The following is a 15,964-nucleotide window of genomic DNA, read 5'->3' as shown; positions in this document are numbered from 1 at the left end:
TAAAAATGTACAAATATAAACAGTCTATATCACACTAATCCCCTAAGACTCTCCGTAGTGGAGAAACTACAAATGACAGCCCTAGAAAAACAATGGCATTTTAAAGCAAGCTTTAAACAGAGATGAGCAATTTGTGGTATGCAAACTTTCAAAGACCTTTTCTGCATTTGCCAACCATGCTGCTACCCTTTTGTCTAACTGGACTGAGAAAGAGGATATGTGAGGACAAATGCCTTACTACAACCTTTGGATTTACAAAAGCTTGATCTTGTTATGAAACAATGCATTTGGTCAATCCATGCTGCATATCATTTCCTCACTTCTAAAAGCAGTAGAGAAACCTTGTGTTAAAACTGGGAGACACTTCATGTGCATATACAAAATATATGTGGGGGAAAGTAAACTGGATAACTTAGCGGCAATTAGATTTTTTTGAGAAATTGCCTACAATGTTAGACTTATTTTTCATGCCTGAAGCAAATAGATTATTTTCTACCTGTTAATTCCAAGGGACATATATTGTTAATACATAAGTAATTAAGAAACGCAGTGATTTTGCAACTAAAAATACAATAACATAAAATTTTTGTTAGACATCTATTAAAGTGAATAAATGTAATCAAACAGTAGTAGTCATATTTTCCATGTATTTAAATGCCAATAATCTGGAGACTAGCTCAGAAAACATAAAAATATAAAACATATAAAAAATATAGTAAAAAAAGAACCGTTTCCCCCCGAACGCCATCACTCTGCTAAACAAATAATTCCCTCAACACTGTCAAACAATTTACTAAGTCTGCACTACTATTACTACTAGTTTTTTCTCATCATTTCTCTCACCCATTTCCTCCCACTTATGACTGCAACTTGCTGCTTGTATCCTTAAGATTTTTATTAATATTGTTCCCCCATTGTTTATTTGACTCCTGTGATAATAATTAAGTGTTGTACCTCATGAATCTTGACAATGTATCTTTTATTTTATGTACACTGAGGGCATATGCACCAAGACAAATTCCTTGTTGTCCAATCACATATGGCCAAGAAAGAATTCTATTCTATTCTAAATCTGAAACCCCATGATTTTTTTTAAAAAAAACTGATAACCATGCCCTAATTCAGCATACTTCTGGCCTATTTAAATTTGCATTCAAAGTGACGGGGGTGGGGGGGGAGTTTTGATTTTTTGTAAAATTATAATTCTTCCTCTTGATCTCATTACTCATGAATTTGCCCTAAAATAAGCCTGGACAGTAAACTTCTACAGTAAACAAAGTAAAATGCTTGCTACTAATATTTTCGTTTAACTACTAGACTTTCCATTTGGGAATAATGCTGCAGACTTGGCCAATTTTCTCAAAATTCATTAGTTTTGTATTTCCTACATTCACATGACTATAACATTATGGAGATTCAACATTTAACAATTCTTGTTCTTAAAAATAGATTCCCACTGTTTCCTAGTCTCAGGAGACAGAAACTTCCTAAAAATAATTCTGATAGTTTCTTTTTCAGGGAGGGGAAAAAAAAGGGAGGAGGTTTTGGTGATAGATTACATGACATTTTAAAGTCTATGCCTGCTCACAAAAACAGAGCCCCTTCCAACCACCTTTTAGCATAATCTTTCAAATTAAAAATGGCTTACTCCAATGTTACATTATGCATTAAACAGAATTACAAGTTCCTCCCCCCCTCCACCACCACCACCACCAAAAAAAAAAAAAAGAGTTACTCCTTAAGTCAGTGGTTCTCAACCTTTCTAATGCCATGACCCCTTAATACAGTTCCTCATCTTGTGATGACTCCCAACTATAAGTTTAGCGCCAATTGTTCCAACAGATCTTTAAGCTGATTGGCAAGAGGTCAGAGGGACACCCCCCTGTAAACACCTGATTGGTTGGATTGTAAAAATATGTTCCAAGATGCAGAATAGAAGCTTTAGTTGCTAACACCATTGGAAATTTGTCTTTTCCCATGGTCTTAGGCGACCCTTGTGAAATGGTCGTTCGACCCCAAAAGGGGTCCCGACCCCAAGGTTGAGAACCACTGCCTTAGGTGAAAAGAGAAATTGTAGCAAGTGACAATAAAAGATTCTGATCCTCTTTATCCTGAGATATTTTTCAATTGGATATTATTATTTTTTAAATGTTGTTTAAATAAGCGTTAGCTCCATTTGCCTACCCCCTCTGCCTTTCTGTTATCTTCTGTATCATATCCTTTTCAATGGTTAAGAATGTGGGCAGAAACACCATTGGTTTGATTAGCTGAATTTTAGATGCTTTGGATAGCTTTCAAGCTGAAAAGAAGTGAGGAGCAGGGGGTACATTTAATTAAATAACATAAATAATAAATAGGAAGCCCTGGGCCACAAAAATATGTGTTAGAGTAGTCTTCTTCCAACTGATGACATCCAGATGTGTTGGACTAGAACTCCCAGTATAAACAGCTAGGGAAAGTGAACTACTGCTCCAGAAAACCTAGTGTCCCAGCACATTTTTGGTTTCTTAAGGGAAACAATTTCAAAAGCACAATGTGGCCCTAAAAAAATAATATGAGTTACCATGGGGTAAGATAGGCATCTGATAAATTTTACAAAAAACCCAATCTTACCACAAGAGGAGTGAGGAAATATTGGAAATATTAAAGGGTCCTCCAGGTAGTTACATTGGTGATTAAAAGTTGATAATCCCTTTTAATTTTTGATATTCCTGCATAAATATGACCTAAAACATGATTTGTGTTCCACGCAAGTTCTAAAAGTTGATAAAAAGAACCCACGTAAAGAAATGAATCAAAGACATTATATTTGTTCAATTATTGAAGGAAATGATTCAAAGCTACTAATACTTGTATGCAAAAAGTATGTGACCCTCTAAGGATCAGTAGTTCTTTTGAAAGGCTAGTTGTAGAGTTAGCTGTTTCAATCAATAATCAGATGTGAATATGGGCGATCCAACTCTATTTAGAGAGTTCTTGATCTTCACACACACAGTCATGGCCCTGAACAAAGGAGATTCCTGAGAATTCTGAAAACAGTTGTTGATGTTCACTAGGCTGTAAAATGTTACTAAACTATTTCTAAAGAATTTGGTGTCCACCAGTTCACTGCCAGGCAAATCGTACATAAATGGAGGCAATTCAATACCACTGTTATCCTCCTGGAGTGGTTGACCAACCCAAATTATACCAAGAGCAAAATGTGCTATACATCAGGAGCCAGGGTGTGTTCTACTTACCATCCCCACTGGTTCTCATCGCAATGGAAATGCACATTTTGAGTGCATTTCTTCTCGAAAATGACCCTCTGCGTATGTGCAGTACTATTAAAAAAACCTTCTGTGCATGCGCAGAAGCAAAAAACAAGATGGCGCTGCTGAGAGAACTGGCTTGGGGCATGGGAGACCTGGGTCGCTGCTGGTTCCAGAGACTCAGGCCATCAAGTTACTGGTCTAAACTGGGAGGAACCCACCTCTGAATAAGAGGTCTCCCTGAACTCCAGAGTAACATCAAAAAAACTAAAGGTCTTTATTGCATTGGCAATTGTCAGGGTTAACCACATGGCTAAAGCAAAAGGCCATGAGAGAACAGAAAATGTAACTTTTCCTTCTAATTTGAATGAAAAATGTTGCATTGATGAAATATCATTGCATTCCGCCATAAGACCTTATCCTATCTGTGAACATGATAGTGGCAATATCATGGTTTGAACCTGATTTACACCAGGAGGACATGCCATCATTGGTGGCCTATGAGTCCTTCAGGATTGGGCAGCATAGAAGTCGAACAAACGAACGAATGGATAATAAATAAATAAATAAATAAATTCTGAACAGTACTAGGAAATTCAAAGACATGTATGAATTTATGAGTGGTAGCTCAAGAGCAAGTGGCTTATACAGCAAGGCAACAACCAATAAGATCCAATCTGTATGACTAAAAAATGGCCAAAGCAGAAAAGCATTCCAAAATTAATTCCAAAGCATTCCAAAATTAATATTTTGGAATGGCCAAGTCAAAGTCTTGACTTTAATCCTGTTAAAATGTTATGGAAGATCATGAAGTGGGCAGCTCAAGCAATGAAGCACATCAATGTCTCTGAGTTAAAATTGCTTTATAAGGAGAAATGAGCTAAAATTCCTTCAAGCTGATGTGCAGGGCTGATCAACAGTCATTGGGAAATGTTTCAACGCAGTTACTGCTGATCAAGGAAGGCACTTTAATTACAGAAAGCAAACATTTACGTATTTTTGCTGCACACAAATATGTAACTTTGGATAATTTTCCTCAATAAATAAATGAACAAATATAATGTTTGGACTCATTTGTTTAATTGGGTCTTCTTTACCTAGTTTTAGGACTTATGTGGAAAAAATGATCTGTGTTAGGTCATATTTATGCAAAAATATTGAAATTTTAAAATGGTTCATAATCTTTTAAATAGCACTTTGTAAGCCCAGTCGTTAAAGAAGCATGGAAGCATCTGAAGCTCATGATTTTGGTTCAGTAGACATAACAATGATTTCCATTCTCTCTGGCTTTTATTTTTTTTAGCTTTTCTTTTCCTCCTGTGACCTTTCCCCTCAAAGCTCCATCCTTCACCTAAATGTAGCTCTGGCACACTCAAGGTGTGGCAGGCAATCCCTTCACACTTCAATATTTCCTTGTCCCTGGTGACAATCTCTTTGTACAGAAACAAGTTTCTCTAGGCACCTATTCAATAAGGCTTAACAATCCATTGTAATTTTTCCTTCTCCTCAAACCTAGCCAAAACACAAGAATAATAGAGGAAAATCAATGGCTGGCGCACATAAGGCAATCTACGCTCTAAGAACTGAGCTAAAAATATCCAGTCAATCACAGAGAGCAGCTGAGACCCAGCCTTACGTCTACTACATTCTCAAGGCATACACAACTGCATTAACGTTCAACACAAAGCAAGTAACCAAGGGCAGAGTAATGCTGCACTGCACCATTAATGTTAAGCTTATGATAAGTCATGGGTTATGTTGGAGGTTTCTACCTTTGAAAATTCAGACTGAAGAGAAAGCAGGGAGAGGAGAACTGTTTTAACATTAAGAGGCCTGCTGAATAATGGTTTGTGCAAACTTCTACTGTATAGCACTGCTGATAGCTGGCTGTTATTTGATTCTGGGGGAGAATATGATTATTTTTAAAATTATATTAAGCTAGCTATATAGAGTGGTATTTTTACACCACAGTTATGGGTAGCTAATTGTTAAAGTAATTTTCATCTCTGCAAGAGAAAATCTGAATCCTTAAACCCTCATCCTAATTCAGTTCACTAGTCCACACTGGAAAACTATGTCCAATTCTTATTTCAACAATGAAGCTCTCTTGTTCACAGCAAATATTTTAAGGTTGACAAACCATAACAACAAGGAATAACTTCCTGATCCACAACTTTGCTGTGTTCCTTCCAAATTCAGTGACTTCAGCAAGGAAGACTCAGCATTTGGCTTTTTAAAAAAATAAAATAAAATCCAGTACCAGTACTAGCATTTAAATCACTGTTCAATACATTAACACACACACACACACACAATGCTAAACCAGAGGGAAAACAAATGTAACTATTTTGCACTGTCTAATCATAACACAAGATCAAGTGAAAAACCACATGAAAAACCAACTGCTTTGAATTTTTCCAAGCATCTCTAGAAAAACCATCATTTTTCATAGTTACAGAAATGCAAGCGACAGAATACTATTCTTCCCCATCAGCATTCTTGGTTATCTTATCTAGGATGAGCTTAGATTGCAGTTGGCTTCTTGCAAAAAAACAGGATTGTCACTGTTTTCCAATTCAATTTGTCATACAGTGTTGCATGAGGCAATGTCCCATAACTGTAAACTATTAGTCCTCTTCTTCTCTGTGAACATCAAGGGCAAGAAAAAGCATTTGGCCTGAGGATTATGAAGGAAGATCTTGGAGGGACAAGGAAAACGGAAGACAAATAAAAACTGAAAGCAATATGGAAAAAAGTTGCATCTGAACTCTGTCCAGTATGGAAGAGATAATCACCAAAATGCATACTTATCTGATTAAAATAGCCTTGATGTTTCACCACTGTTCCTCATCACTGAACTCAAGGGTAATTTCAGAAGCTCTCTAATAAATTCACTGAAGATTAGGGGAGCAGGCATTGCAAACCGAGTAAGAAAAGCAGCTTAGCTTGCTCTTGTGCTTTAACAGAGTCTCAATATGAAAGAAAAGTAATTGAAGCTTTTTTATGTGAAAGTAAATACCATAACACTGAACAAATTCTAGTTTAGAAGCAACATGATTTCTCAATGATCATTAATCAAACTGTGGCAGTTTAGAGGGAAATGTATTCGTATTCTTGTTATAAGGCATGCATGCAACAATCTTGCATAGAGATTGTAGGATTTGCCAGGGTACCAACTGAAGTCTGGGCCTACTCACCGTCACTCTCTTGAACTGTTGGTTCACACCCCCTAATATAAATGTCAGGGACATTTTTTTTCTATTTAGTTTCTGCTCTTCTTTATCAACATTTAGGGAAGAGGGACTCTATACTTATACAGTACATATAGTACAATTTGTGCAAGACTATTCCTGATTGTTTATTTGTACCCTATGTCAATCATTAAGTATTGTACCTCATGACAAATGTTATATTTTCTTTTTATCTACTCTGAAAGCATATTCACCAAAAACCAAATTTTGTGTGTCCACGCACACTTGGCCAATAAAGAATTCTATTCTTTTTTAAAAAAAGGACTAGAGACCCCCTTCTGCACTCAGGTTGATCAAGAAAAGTTAGCAAAATATTGGATATACTTTAGAATTAGAGATGTTCAGCATTCTGAAATGAAATAAGAATAACAGGTATATGAATCATATTCTGTATTTCCGGGCACCTTTGATCCATAATCTCCTTAAAAGAATGGTCAGATTTTATATTTTATCTTCAATCATTCATGCAACCTCTTACTTTCTCCCATTTTCCCTCAAGACGTCCTTAGAAAGCAGAATTTTCCTCAAAATGTTGGCAACAGAGAATATAATGCCAAAAATAACTATACTCGTTTTGCCTTAAAATAATGAAGGAGCTGCAACCTATTTTTGACTTATAATGAATGGCAAGATAAGCACTTAATCCCACATTAGTAAATTACTGTATATAGTAAGAATTCAAAAGTTGCCCCACTTTGATTAGGATAGATTACGTTATACTTTACTTAACTTGCTACTTAATCCAACCCTTGAGATTTTTTCCACTTGTTCAACACCTGTTGTAGTACTTAAGAGTACAGTCATAGTACTTCTTTCTGGATTGTGCAATATATATGTTTTCATATTATACTTTGCCTTCCTTACAGATCTGTCTGCCTATATATTTCTACTCACCTACCTACCTACCTAACATCTACTTATCTAATTTTATTTTAGAATGCTGTAGAAGTTATATGTGCTGGTTTAGAAGATACTATAGTGGTATATTATGTTTGCTTTTTCTAATGAGCAACTAAAAAACTTTGTGGTTGTGGCAGGATATAAATTTAATACATAAATAAAAACGTATAAATACATTGCCATTATATTATATGTATGAAGACTTTTACAACTATGTGAGTTCTTCAGTTGTCTTTGATATGTCACAAGGGAAGAAATCCTAAATTGCAATCACAAGGCACAGCTGACATTAGCACTTAGGATGTCCTTTGATAATCTCTACAGTCATGATGCGTTCTCACTGCCAACAGAATTGGGTATAAATAAACTCCTGCAATCCAGTGCCTCTTTGGGCTACTGCATGCTGAGATCAGCTGCAAGATTCAGCTGGTATCCTGGCAATGTCATGTTGTTTAAGTCCAATATAGCAGTCACCTGGGAATTTTTTAAAATAGTATTTTTTGTTACTGACTATAAAAATCCATCCATCCAAAGTCAATAGAAACAATTGTCTGCTCCACTGATGTTGATGACAATAATTTGAGTGTTTGGTTTTCAGTAATTAGCAGCATAATTTATAACTACAATATAATTAGTTCTTTAAATTTGGCGGTCTCTATTAACAATTTCAAAATTAAATCACAATCTTAGCCTTATTCTATAAGACAGTAGCCATGTTTTACTGCATGCATTTCTTGTCTATCCTGGTTCTGTACAACCATTTGTGATTTCTCTTTACTGCTTTGAACATCATTTTTTTTAAAGGAAATTAGGTTGCTGTCACTGATATGACCCAGGTCATGTAAAGGATAAATAGTGAATCATGATCCATCAGTGTTAGACTAATGGCCTCAGGCTCAGGAATCTTCTCCAAGCCTGTCCTGAGCCTCATACACCTGTAATAACAGCCATGAACTGGGCTAATTTATACTTGACTGCTTCAGGCAGCAAAATTTGTTTTCTCTCTGAGTAGTTTTCTTCCTTCGGTGCTTTAAAAATGTGAAGAAATACACATCTGTGTCCACATGCATTGGAAGAATAAACACTTAACAAAAAGCAGAATAAGTAATATTTCTTGTTGTGGCTGGCTCTGGCCTAGCTCCTGCCCCAAGGAATGTGGAGGTGGATGCAGGGGAAACATCAACATGTCATAGGCCTGTTTTATTGCCGACAGAGTCAGGTAGTGCAGTTTCCTTGGACGAAGAAGAAGGTGTGGGTGACTTGGAAGAAGGGGGCTTGGCACATAGCCCAGGAAGCCAATCTCCATTATCTTCGGTCGATTCGGATGAGGAAGTGTTAGACCCATGCAGGCGCAGAATTATGCAGAGAAGAGACCAATTGAAGAAATATTACAGGAGATAAGAGGGGCCACCTGTGTTTGGGTGGGGCTCCAGCAATTAGAGCTGCTGATATAAATAGCAGCGTGCTGGCCTGGCTGTTGTGGAAGATTATCTGATCGTTGTTTCTTCAGGACCGTGCCTTGCTGCTTCCGGACTTTGTTGATTTTTCACAACTTTGAAACCAAAGCAGAGCAAAGTGTGTGTGTCGCACTTCGTGGAAGAAGGAGGGCTGTGACGTTCCTTCACAGCTGCTAGCTAAGTACTTAAGGACTGATTAAGGGGATTGTACAGCCTACAAGGTTGTTTTGGGGAAGAGTGCTCTTTGCAACACAAAAAGGGTGCTTTGTTTCTTTTGAATTTTGTGATAAAGAACATTGTGTTTGAACTTTCAAGTGTGTGTGTGTGTGTCTGAAATTTTTACCCTTGAATTTTCAGGAGACTCATACCATAGAGCCCGGCAGAACATTTCTGATTTTTCTTTCTATCTAGAGACATAGGCAGGTGGATAGTACAGGACTCTACTCTGGAAGAGTCTGCACTTGGAATGTATCTTGAGTCCCCCGTTCATCATTTCCTTTTACTGCTTGTGAAAGAAGTGAACTTTGTTCTAATTTTACCCAGGAGATTGCAAGAAAAAGCAGCCACTGGGCCTTGGAAGGCGGCCAGAATAATGGTTGGGAATTCTGAACCATCTTTCATTCCAGACATTTCATTCATGTGCACTGGAGCAAAAAAAAACCACTCACAACCCCAGCATGAGAGTTCAGTAAAATCAGATCCCCACCCCTTTAAAAAAATCTACTAAGGAAACTTAAATGGCATTTATTGGATTGGATCCTCAGGTCACTATTCTTTGGAAAGGGGGCAGAAAATGAAAAACATCCAAGAGCTGACATCATGAGATATCAGCATGGTTTATAAATATTTTAGTAAATGTAAATTCTGTCAAAAACATTTCAAAGGATCTCAGGTAATCAGATTACAAAATTCTTATATGGTTAGACTGGAGAGCTATGTTAGTAATAGTAATTTATTCTTCTGTAAATAAGTCAACAATCAAATAGTATACAGCAGTGTTTCCCAATCTTGGCAACTTGAAGATATTTGGACTTCAACTCCCAGAATTCCCCAGCCAGCGACTGCTGGCTGGGGAATTCTGGGAGTTGAAGTCCAGATATCTTCAAGTTGCCAAGGTTGGAAAACACTGGTATACAATACACAGATTCCTCTGGAAAAGAACAGGGAATGAGAATGCTTTTCTGCGACAATACCATGAAGATAGATTTCATATATAATTGAAATGTTATGTTAGGGTGTTACGGAATCTCTTTCAGGGACAACCCAACATTGGATTTGCTTTTGTCAAATGTCAAATCTAGCCATGATAAAATATTCTAAGCCTCAAACTGTGATTTATTAATGAAGCCACAAAGACATCTACATTTCTCTGTTTGCATAGCAGAGGGGCCATTCCTGTTCAATGAAGTCATCACAATATTATCCTAAAGCCTTTCTTTAAACATGCATTTCCTATAACTGATAAACAGTCATGAAAATGGCTGATTAAATTAAATAAAAAACAACCAAGACATTGATCTGCGAGCAGCAAAGCCCTTTACACAGTAGACAGGCAGGCAATGTCTAGCTAGATGTAGCACTGAAATTACAATTCTTTTTTGATATTTGTGACAGTAAGAACAAGGTCTGAATAGAAAATGCAGAATGTAGTGGTTTGCTCTTGGGAAGTTTTCTTTCTGAATTTTCTAGTAATTTCTGACTTTAATATAGTGGATGACATCTTAATAGATATAAGTTTGTGAATTTTAGGATTGGATCAGAAAAATGGAGCTCTCCCCATGAGATTTTGTGTGGGAAAGATGAAAGGTTGTACTGATCCTTGCTCTAAATGGGTGACACTCTTAACTCTCAGGGTTACTTTGAAATCCAATGCACTCTGCTCACACAGTTGTCTTTTTGACAGACAGACAATTACGGAAGTGAAATTTTAGCATGTATTTCTATCCCTCGCCATCCTGAGAGTACAGAATGAATGCTGGGTTAGTTCACACAGAAGTATATGGATGAAAGAGGCCAGCACCAGAAACGGAACAGCCTTAGAAACATAGAAACATAGAAGTCTGACGGCAGAAAAAGACGTCATGGTCCATCTAGTCTGCCCTTATACTATTTTCTGTATTTTATCTTAGGATGGATATATGTTTATCCCAGGCATGTTTAAATTCAGTTACTGTGGATTTATCTACCACGTCTGCTGCCTTCTAACTCTTCTTAGATATGGCTATGTTCCTTATGAATAGCTGATTGTTATACAGATTATGCTGCACCACTTGGACTACTGACTACTGACCTAATTAAGAGCTAAAAGGCTCTATCTACAACTTTTCATTAATATTGGTTGTCAAATTATGTAACGCAGGACTGCAAGTTGGGTTCCAAGTTTGGGCACAGAACGTAGCAGGAAGCCAGGGGCATATTGAAGACGTAGCTTGCCGCTACATTACTAACTGGAGATATTTTCCGCTGTTTGCTTGTTTCATTGCTCAATGGTGGTTTCTCCTTGCTTCCTTATGTACTACAGACATCATTTACCCAGACAGCCTTGCTTGCATAAGACCCAGAGGGACTTTTGGAGAGGCTAAATGAAGCCACATGAAGTCACAATGGAATGATTAAAGCACTGTTGTCATGCTGTCTTTCTGAGCCACATGGTCCACAATTCAAAAAATACTGTGAACCAACAGCCATTCTCTTGTTGGGTTTGCAACTTAATCTGCAAGACATGCTTCTGGTTTACTGGTTTCGCTTGTACACTAGATCCCTATGTATGTACAGTAAACGTATTTGCTTTTACTAATGAATATGTGCATGTGTAATCTGCAGCCATTTTGATGCATTTGAAATACAATATTTATTTATTTATTTTATTTATTTGGATCTCTAGGCTTCCCTTCTCCAGGGGACTCAGGGCGGTTTACATTTAAAAAGTATGTTTTTTCTAAAGAACTATTATTGGGTAGTCAATCTAATTCTTGAATATTAAAACCTATATTTGTGATTTATACCCATAATAAAAGGGAAAAAAATAATTCCTCATACTTTTCCCAGTTTCTGTTTCTGTTTTTGCAGCAAGTCCTTCATAAAACGCTCTTTCTCCAACATAACAAACAACCTTAAAATTATCCTTCACCATCAAGAGAACAGATTTTAAAACTTAATTTTCTAGATTATGTTGTGTCTTGGGGAGGAAGATATGACATGTTTTGCCATCAGCAGAGACGACCTTGAAAATACCCACCCTCCTACAAAGAGACCACTGATTTCAATCGAGACCTTTAAAACACTGTTAAAAATCCTTTATTAATGAGTAGATGAAAAACTCTTGCAAGTTTTCTATGGCTCCATGGATAGATTAAAAAAACAACAACTTTAAGATAAAGCTGGGTTGAGTAAGTTGTGGCTCCTGAGCCCTATTTTTGCTCAAAGTCTCTGAAAATGTTGGGTTTAAGAAAGTGCATAAAAACTGTAGGACATTTCTGAGAGCAATCCAAACACAAAAATGGGAAGGAATCTCCCAAAATTAATGGAAAAATGAAGATTCATCCCTATGTGATATAGGTTTGCCCACTCTGCATCTTTACTCAAATTGCTGTTGCCCTTCTCCAGGAAGGGGGAAAAAAATTCTGCGACACCAATCATAAAAAGGTTTGCCGCTGTTATAAAGGATGATTCACCTCAGTGCAAAGAGAGTTTGCTTTCCAAATTCTGAAAATGACCTATATGAATATTGAATGCAGAAGAAATGGAGCTTATCACAAAATCGAAGCAGACTGTACAGCTAGAATAAAGCTAAATTTGCACTTTTCTGAAACTGGTTCCTTGGTTATGGTAGCATCTTAAAAAAACATTTTTGGCAGTGCAGCAGAAAATAGAGAACAAATGGGAGGTTAGTCTGTGAAGCAGTAAGCTTCTTCTTAACAGCTGCTGCAGCAGCTAAAAAAAAATGCTGCCGGAAGGACAGACCACAGCAGCTTTTCAGTAACCTAATCCCATTTTAAACCTTGAAGACTAGATTTATGTTGTCATTTGCATAAATGCTACTAAGATGCTTTGTGAAGGGCTTGCGATTCAAACATTTCTTTGCTATTCTCAGTCGTGATGGTAAGTTAGGATTGTTCTATTGGAATGGCTATAGAGTGCTCGATTTCACCAGGGACACAAAACAGAAAACACAACCAATTAGGCCACTCATTAAAAGCATGGCTTCTGCAAATGATTCATCCTAATTGATTCAGAGTCTCCCACTCATAAGTAAGTCCTCCATCAATGGCATTAAGGGATAAAAATAACTTCAGCATCAGCCTTGTCAAGAAAGCTTCGAATTAGCAAGTCACATTTGGGAACTGTAGCTGTACCACTAAGCAGAGCAAGGTGAAGTGATTTACCAAGAAGCTTCAGAGAAGAAAGTGATGCCATTTCATCCCTATGTAGTATGTTGGGTGGGGGGAGGCACTTCAAACCTCACAGGAATGATGGGTGGACAAATGAAAGCAGGTTTGTAGGTTTAAAGTCAAAGAAAATTGATGCCTCTCTCCCTCACACCAAAAAAACAAGCCCCATGCAAGGAGATTTTATGAGAACCATCTGGATTTATCAGAGAAATCTGTAATTACACACTGTAAGCAACGCAGATTATGGGTGTGCTGAGATATTTTTTTTCTATTATTATCATCATGAATTACTGACCTTTCTGATGGGACAATCTCTTCAGAAAGGGCATCAATTCAATTATGCATATTTCAACCACTTAAGGGAAACAATATTTACATTCAGCAGAGGTAACCAATGGGATTATAAAGTCCCCATGTTTATAACTGAACGAAAATGTTTTGCTAGAGACAAAATGTTCTTTTAAAAAATAATAATAGAAAACAGGATATCTGTTAACATTTTTGGAGTAATACTTGGAAGGCAGCAGTGTTTATTATTTATTCATTATTATTCATTTATTTATTGGATTTGTAGGCAGCCACTCTCCGAAATCCGCCCCTCGGAAAGTGTTCCTCTTTTACTTCCAGACAGCCATATTCTTGTATAAGAAACACCGGTAGAGTCTCCTCTTTTCTGCTTATCCCTTCTCCTTTAGCAAGCACTCAGATTCTTTGGTCACTGAGCACCCACTGTTCTCAATGGCTACATTTCCTCAAGGGCTTGTATTAAGCATGATCAACCAAACTGACTGATTTGGCTTTTTCTTTTTCTAATTTGGCTAGTTTCACTACTAGCAATAAAGCTATACTATTGGTACTAGTTTTGGTGTCCACAGAAATGTTACATTGATTTTTTTTTTTTTAAACGGCATCTAATCATCCTCTCTTAAGTGCAAAATTGCTGGAGATTTAACTAGAGATTTAACCTGGACCAAAACAAAAATTTCTGCATTTGCAACTAAATATTTCTAGGAAACTTGTAAGGAAAGTGTAAAGACGATACAAATCCCTTGCTGTTTGATTCCTATATTTGGTACCAAAATACATTCCCTTTGAACAAGATCTAATCGGTGCTAATTATTGCTAAATGATTAATAATAGTTATTCAACATGCGTTTACTTATTCCTACCAAAGTTTTATCTTAATTACTTACCATTACTATATCTCACCCAATCATTACTGTAGTACCTAAAGCTTATTTCATCTATTCTAAAGTAACTGTTACCTACATTGGATATTTATATAATAATATGTGGGGGGGGGGGGGAAACAATCCCTCAATCAATTTTTTCCACAAGCATATGGAGAACAGTATATCCACAGTAACGGAATTTAAACATGCCTGGGATAAAACATATATCCATCCTAAGATAAAATACAGGAAATAGTATAGGGGCAGACTAGATGGACCATGAGGCCTTTTTCTGCCGTCAATCTTCTATGTTTCTATGTTTCATGTTACTGTACTGACAGCTGCAACTGCATCTCGAAATATTGGTTTTCTGATGAGTGATTCCCCCATACCAACATTCAATAGCGATTCTACATAGCTAGTTCTGAATGTGCTGAACAATATAGAACAAAATCTTTTTGATATCTGAAAGATCATTCCTCTCTCCTAGCGAAAACATTACTCCTTTACAGCACAGAGTAGCCTTCCAAATATTGCTGAACTACTGTGCTCTAATTTCTAATGATCTCTAATTGTCCATGCAGATTAGGGTTGCTGTGAGATGTAGTACAGCAATATTCAAAATGATATGGATTTCCCCAGCTCTGCTGTCCAGCATTTCTTAATATCTCCTTACAATATCATGGCAAAGTGAACTGAAGAAATTTGACTTCCCCTATTTTTGCTACGATAAAGTATTTCAAGTTGAATTCTTGTTCTTTTGTGAAAAATAAGATACAATCTGGAAAATTCTGTCACTGAGCTTTCAAAATTAAGACTGTTCTTTCTTCATAAGCCTTTTTATGTCTGAGAGAAAAACGTCTCTGGTTAAAGTTATTTGATATCATAAAAAATAAATATGTGATTCTTGAAACATATGTATATTTTTACTGCTTCTTTGCCTCTTTCAGTCTTAATAACAGCCTCCAGGGATTATCTAGTAATCTGGGCCAAATTTATTTTGGGTATCTGCAGGCCCAATTCAGAGGTTTTACTGGGGAATTTGCTAGGTTCCAGGGAAAGTTAATCTCTTTGTGCGTTGTGCATGCTGTCTACAAGACAATTATTCTTAATTGAGAGAGTTAAAATTACAGGGGATTAGAGTATTTTGAAGCTGTCAAATAGTAGTTAAATGAAAGATGTTCTGAAGAATAATGGTTGGGAAAAGCAAGAGAGATGGAGAGAGCAAAGCATGTGGCAGTCAGCATGAAGGTCAATGCTGCCAGGAAATATGCCAACCCCTGTGATGGCATTTGACAAAATGTCATTTTAAATGGATAAGTGTTGTGCTGATTCGTGTTTTTGTCAGGCTACTCCTCTTGACAGTGTGATATTTATAGTCAAGGCCTCAGAAGAGGTGACTAGTACTCCCCAGGAGTGTGACTGGAGAGGCAGCCCAGCTTGCAATGGCAAGCATAAATATTTGACATGGTGGAGGGAGATGAGAAGAATGATGTCCCACTGGGCTATGGAAAGGAAAGAAAGGTTCCCTGGGTGCCAAGA

General features: G+C 37.0%; 1 protein-coding gene across 2 annotated transcripts in view; it reads right to left on the bottom strand.

Annotated features, from left to right (window-relative positions):
• Nucleotides 1-15,964, bottom strand: part of PPARGC1B (PPARG coactivator 1 beta) — a 149,962-nt gene that overhangs the window by 48,583 nt on the left and 85,415 nt on the right. The window lies entirely within an intron of this gene.

Source organism: Erythrolamprus reginae, chromosome 2 (genome assembly GCF_031021105.1).
Source record: "Erythrolamprus reginae isolate rEryReg1 chromosome 2, rEryReg1.hap1, whole genome shotgun sequence".
NCBI classification, from domain to species: domain Eukaryota; kingdom Metazoa; phylum Chordata; class Lepidosauria; order Squamata; family Dipsadidae; genus Erythrolamprus; species Erythrolamprus reginae.
The sequence above is the reverse complement of the archived record's forward strand: the minus strand, read 5'-3'. Positions and strand labels throughout refer to the sequence as shown.